The sequence below is a fragment of the Podarcis vaucheri genome (genome assembly GCF_965113315.1).
Source record: "Podarcis vaucheri genome assembly, chromosome: Z".
Lineage (NCBI taxonomy): Eukaryota > Metazoa > Chordata > Lepidosauria > Squamata > Lacertidae > Podarcis > Podarcis vaucheri.
The window spans coordinates 31,049,614-31,055,613 of NC_138758.1; the positions used below are offsets into that span (position 1 = coordinate 31,049,614).

At 43.7% G+C, this 6,000-nt stretch overlaps 1 long non-coding RNA gene across 2 annotated transcripts in view; it reads right to left on the bottom strand.

The window, feature by feature from the left end:
* Window positions 1-5,662, bottom strand: part of LOC309523998 — a 37,648-nt gene extending 31,986 nt beyond the window's left edge. For both annotated transcript variants that reach the window (XR_014215731.1, XR_014215732.1), the window contains exon 1: window positions 5,414-5,662. This is a non-coding gene — a long non-coding RNA (uncharacterized lncRNA). The remainder of the gene's footprint in view (window positions 1-5,413) is intronic.
* Between the last annotated feature and the right edge of the window lie 338 nt (window positions 5,663-6,000).

Here is a 6,000-nt window from a genome sequence, read left to right on the forward strand (position 1 = left end):
CAGACATGAGAACATTGTAATGCAGCAGCAAAAAAAGCTAATGCTATTCTAGGCTGCATCAACACAATGAAAGTTGTTGCTCTACACATATGGAAATCCAAACAACAGTAATTCCTCTCCCCTCACCCATCCACACCCACCCACCCCTAATCTGCCCCCTCCAGCAGGAATCAACCTTCTTCAACCATCTCCTAACCTATATTGCGGTGGGAAGAGGAAAACTCTGTCACAGAGAAGTTTTCTCTGCTGACATTCTACTGTTTGGATTTATTTTTAACAGCAGTTACATTATGCTCGTATATTGTTGATAATTATTTTTTACAAGCAGGCGAAGGGAGGAGTTTCTATGTGGTTTGGAAGGTTTAAATCACTTGGGCCAAGAAAAACAAGCTTTGGAAAGGGTTTTGATTCTGCATTTGAGGAATGCTGCTTACTATAGCTTCTGATCCAGGAAATATCAACATTCCGGCCAAATTCTGCCCTTACTTAGACTCAATATGGCCGGTGCCACTGATTGGGATGGAGGCACCATTTTAGCTCATGTCCATTTTTGTTCAGGTGGTACTAAGTGGGTTACATGCAGAAGGTCCCCGGTTCAATCCCCAACATCTCCAGGTAGGGCTGAGAATCTGTCTGTTTTTTATTCCTATCCTGCCCTTCCTCCTGAAGGAGTACAGGGCTGCAAACAGATACACAATTTAGCTAAAGACAAGTGCAGCTGAAAATATCTAAAAGCAATTACATTTGAAAAGGCTCTTTAAAAGTTTTTATCATTATTATTCTTCTTTCACGCAAGGATCTTGTGGTTGCCGAGAAACAGCATTTCTCAGCCACCAAATTCCTCCTGAAATTAACAACATACCCTCCAACCTTTCTCTGATGAAAATAGGGACCTCACATTCCCTAATGATAATTTTACTGGCACTCTGGGCAGCTTCCAACATATATGAAAATATAATAAAGCATTAAACATTTTTTAAAAAAACTACCCTATACAGAATTGCCTTCAGAGACAGCTCGGGAGTCGAATAACTCCATACCCTCCAACATTTCTCCAGTGAAAATAGGGACATCCTAAGGAAAAGCAGGACATTCCAGGATCAAATCAGAAACTGGGACGGCTTCTCTAAATCAGGGATGACTCTGGAAAATAGGGACACTTGGAGGTCTGCAATGGTGGGCACAGACACACGTTACTAGAAAAGGGCATTTCACACATGGGGAACCTCAAATATTTTATTGGGGGGGACGAAGCCCCCACAGCCCCAGGAGTTTGCTCCTATGCCACTAATTAACAACCATCTATTTTCTATAAGCCAATATTTTTTCAATCTTCAAATCTAGATATTTCAAGTTCATTTTCTTTGTCACACAAAAAGTCCATAAGAAGTTTCCAGTCTTTAATAAATGTCAATAATGATTTTTCTCTAGTTAAATGCATTAACTTTGCCATCTCAGCCAAGTCCAATGATTTTATTAGTGATTCCTCCATAGCAGACGGGGCTGTATTTTTCCATCTTACATGGAAAAGATGCATTCAATCTTGCCATTGAAATAATATATTGGCACAATCTTCCATAGTTTTGTTTTCTGGTTATATATCCATTAACCCTTAAAAAAAAAACAAAGTTCTGTCTTCAATTGCATATTAGCCTTTAGAATCTGCTGTATCAACATATGTATTTGTAACCAATATTTTTAAGCCTTTTTTCATATCCACCAAGCATAATATAATGTCCCTTCATGTTCTTGGCACTTCCAGTAACCATTTGAAACACCTTTAATGCATTCTTTAGACACACACAAATACACCAATTCACCCAGTGATCAGATTCTTAGGCCTTTGGGACATATTTTCCCAATTGTTTTACTGGCTGGGGGGGGGGGGAGTCCAACATAGGCATAGCAAGCAGGATGTTGAATTCCAGAGACTCAGGAAACCCAGCCCGATGATTCCTGGGAATGAAGAAAGCGGGTTTGTCACCATGCTGCATACCTTTAAAGTAAGGACATTTCCTGAGTCCTTCTCCCCATGATATTGTGTACACTATCACTGTTTCCGTCCTGCGGCGCATAAAGGAAAAGTCCTAGGAAAGGGGGAAGGAAAGAGGGTCGTGGAATCCCTGTCACTACTGCTGCTGCTGCTCTGTTAAGGCCACATGTGCACACTTTGACCTACATCAGAGAACGAGAGCTTCTGCCTCCCCAATGCTGAATTGTGTTTTTTTTCTCCAAGTGTGAGCAAAGCCGCTCTTGCTGTCCCTGGCTCAGCACATGGATTTGTCACATACTTTGAAGTCACTGCGTGCACTGAGATCGTGACTCAGGAACGAGAATTTACAGGGGTTTTCAAATGCCACCCCCTCTGAGTCAAGGGATATGGGAGGTTCTTGCCAAAGCTCTGTTTGGACCAAAGCTGGGAAAAGATGTGCAACTTTCTTCTTCAGAGTGATTTTGTTTAACAACACTATAGATAGTTTACTTACTTACTTACTAATTCATTCATTCATTGCATTTCTATGCCAGCTTTTCCACCAAGTTGCTCAAGGTGGCATACATGGTTCTTCCCCTCCTCAATTAATTCCTACAGCACCCATGTAAGGTAGGAGGAGACCGAGAAGCATTGAGTGGACCAGGGTCAGTCAATGAGCTTCATGGCTGAGTGTGAATTTGCATCCTGGTCTCTCCCAGGTTGGTCTGACACTTTAATTGCTACAGCACAATTGGCTCTCTTCCCCCAGTATATATTTAAACCAGGCTCCACTGACCTGGTGCCCTCCAGTTGTTTTGTGCTACGAGTCCGTACCTGCCAAGTGCCCCAGGGGGGGAAACGGGACGTCCCTTTTTTCTACAAGAGGTCACTGTGGCCATTTTGGGTGCTGTGATCTCACGTGCCATGATCTTACCCTGAAAAATGCTCTCCCCCCCCCACCCAGGACAAGATTGCAATGTGGATCACGTGACGTGCCTGGGAGCATGTTCTGGAAGACGCGTGTCCCAGCTTTGATCTGAAAAAGTTGAACTGTATGCATATCCCATTAGCTTCAACCAGCACAGCTGTATGCTGATGGGAGTTGTGGTCTGGTTTAAACAATACATGGATTGCTTCCTCCTTACTGAGCCCACCTGCCCTTTCTTCAGGAGTGTATCTTAGCCCCTCCTCCTCCTCTGGGTGTGCAAGAAACTGTGGCTTCCATGACCACAGTATCATTTCTGCAAGCATCCTCTCCAATGCGTGCTTATTACAGGGTTGTTTTTTAAAAGTTAAAAAGCTCAGTGCCTTCAGACATTACGATAAATGTATTTCATAGGACAAAACAAAACAGAAACCATGCGCTTTTGTCCCATTGACTATCATGCTGACAAGTGGAGGCTGATGCCATCATAACAACATTTCCCTTTCACTCCTCTAATTGAAACCAACTCTTCCTTTCTGCAGCGGGAAAAAAGCATGTGCTCAGAAGATGTTCTTTGGCATGTCAAATGTTAACCAGCAACACATGGGCAGAAAGAAAGAGGGTGCTGCCCTTTAAAAAAACCTATCTGACAGTTTGATGTAGGCAGAGGAAAGTCTGCTGCGGGCAGTGAAACTGTAATACATATGTGGACCTCTCTGAAAGAGTTTCCCGTTTACTTAACTGGAGGAAGTGGCTGCAATACCTTCATCATCTGTTTGCATTCAGCATCTGTCCTGTTTACGTGCTACTTGCATATAAGTCACTCGTGGATCAGGCCTTGCCCCAACTAGTGTAGTGTAACAGGACTAGGACCTGGGAAAGACCTTGGGGGCCAGTCACTGCCTCTCACTCTTACCTATCTCACAGGGTTCTTGTGGGGATTAAATGAGGAGGGGATGAACCATGAACTCCTTGGAGAAAAAAGACTGGATATAAATGCAGCAAATTAATAATAATAAATAACATCATACCCCTCAGCTCAATTCACTCCCCAGCCTCAGTGCTTTGAGCGCCGATGCCTGCGGGGTGGGGATTGCAACCGTTTTGGCAAATGATCTTAGTGTTGTTTGTATAGTTAGCCATTGAGAGGGGACTGTTGAGGCAGTTTGAAGAGGTGTGCTTGCTTCTTATAGGGAATGCAAAAGTAAGGTAACTGTCAGTGATGAAGGACTTGGCAACGACAGATTCATCCTCATCTCTCCTGAAAACTGTGACCAAACACCACTCTTAAAGATCGTCACAGATGTAAAATCCTATATTGCTTAAACCCAGGCTCTCTGAAATATCGCATTCCCTCAAACGAACCTGCCCAGATGCTGAGGAGGCTATTCTTTCGGTCCCGCCGCCCTCACGCTTCCTGGGGATGCAGGACGGGGCCTTCTTGGTGGTGGCTGCTCCCAGACTCTGGAGCTCCCTCCCTAAAGAAGCCAGACTGGTTCCCTCCTTGCTGTCCTTCCACCAGCAGGTGAAGACTTTCCAAACAAGCCTTTGGAAACTGACTGATTCTAATGAAAGGGCTCGTTTTTTGTTTGTTTTAATTTTTTTAAGTTATTGTCTGTGTTTTTAATGGATTTTAAAAAATACTATTTTAATTCTATTAGTGTTCAATAGCATTTAATGACGGTTGTCTCAATGTTTCTGGCTTGTTCTGTTTTATCTGTGTAAGCCACAGAACTGGGAAACTGGCAGGATATAAATATAAAACCAAAGTTAGGTAAGGTTTCATAAAAGTGTGACCCAAACTGAATTTATCTGCTATCCCTATTGGCCGTGTGCTCTTCAAGACATGGGGAGAGGAGGGGTGTTGTCAGCAGAGCAAGGCATTATTCAACAGGAGATTGTTGGAACTGGCTGAGAGTCAAAGGGAACCAAGCGCTTCAGGCATTCCTCTGCCTCAGGCTCTGTTCCTCGATGCAGCTCCTGCAGCTACCATGCAAAGGCTTCAACAGGTGCCTTCCGTGCCAACTTTTAAACGCCTGCTGAAGATTTTTCTATTTTGTCTGGCCCGTGCAGGCAATTATGAATGCGTCTTTCCATAACTGATGTCTGGTTTTAACCTTTTAAATATGGTTTTACTGTATGGTTTTATGCATTTTAAATGAAACAGAGCTTCAAAATAAACAAATGGATGAAATGAAAGCTGAGCATTTTGGTGTAGATTGTTGCAGCAAATAAGAGGGTGTTTCGGGTGGTTCTGGCGGCTGCATGGACAATAACTGGAAATTGCCCGGTGAGAGAGAAGCGAGGGAGGAGTATGTGTTGAGAGGAGGGGGTGGGGATGCCTGCATGGATTTCAGCCCATGTAGCGAAGAGAAAATAATAATTTGAGAGCAAAAGGAATGATGGCGTTTGTGAAAGAAAAGGCAGCAACTCAAAACAAGATGCTGTGGGTGGGTGAGAATTCTCCCGGCTTTATGTGTGTGGAAAATGTGTGTTGTGTGGTTGCACTTACGTACCAGAAAGATGAGTTTTCAATGGCTTTTCGACGGTTTGTTAATCCTTTTCTTTGTTGGTTTGTTGCCTGTTCCACTGTCAAACAGTCTTCCTGATTCCTGAAGATCCTCCTGATTTTTTGTCAGAATCTCCTTTCCTATCACTTGAATCCAATTAAATTTCAGAAGGCTGAAAGGCTGTTTAGTGGAAGCACTGGGAGAAAAATAAAGATATCCACTTGGTGGCAGGCAGCTGCAGTGAAGTGAGCAAGGAGGAGGGGCCAGTTTGTGCTGGTTTGATTCCACTACCCCCCTTCCCTCTCTTGGCGCAGCTCCACGCTTTCACAATTTGCTAGGCTGATTTTGACTCGTTTTTGTTTTACTACATTTATATCCTGCCCTTATTCCAAGGAGGTTCAGGCAGCAAACATGGTTCCCCCCCCCCCAACACACACACTTCATTTTTTTCTCTCACAACAACCCTGTGTGGTAGGCTGGCTGAGAACAGCTGACACAATGTTACCTAAAAGAGTTTCATGGCTGAGGGAACCTACATCTTCCTGGACCTACTCCCACTACACCATACTGCCTGGCCAAGCCTAAGGTTGCCA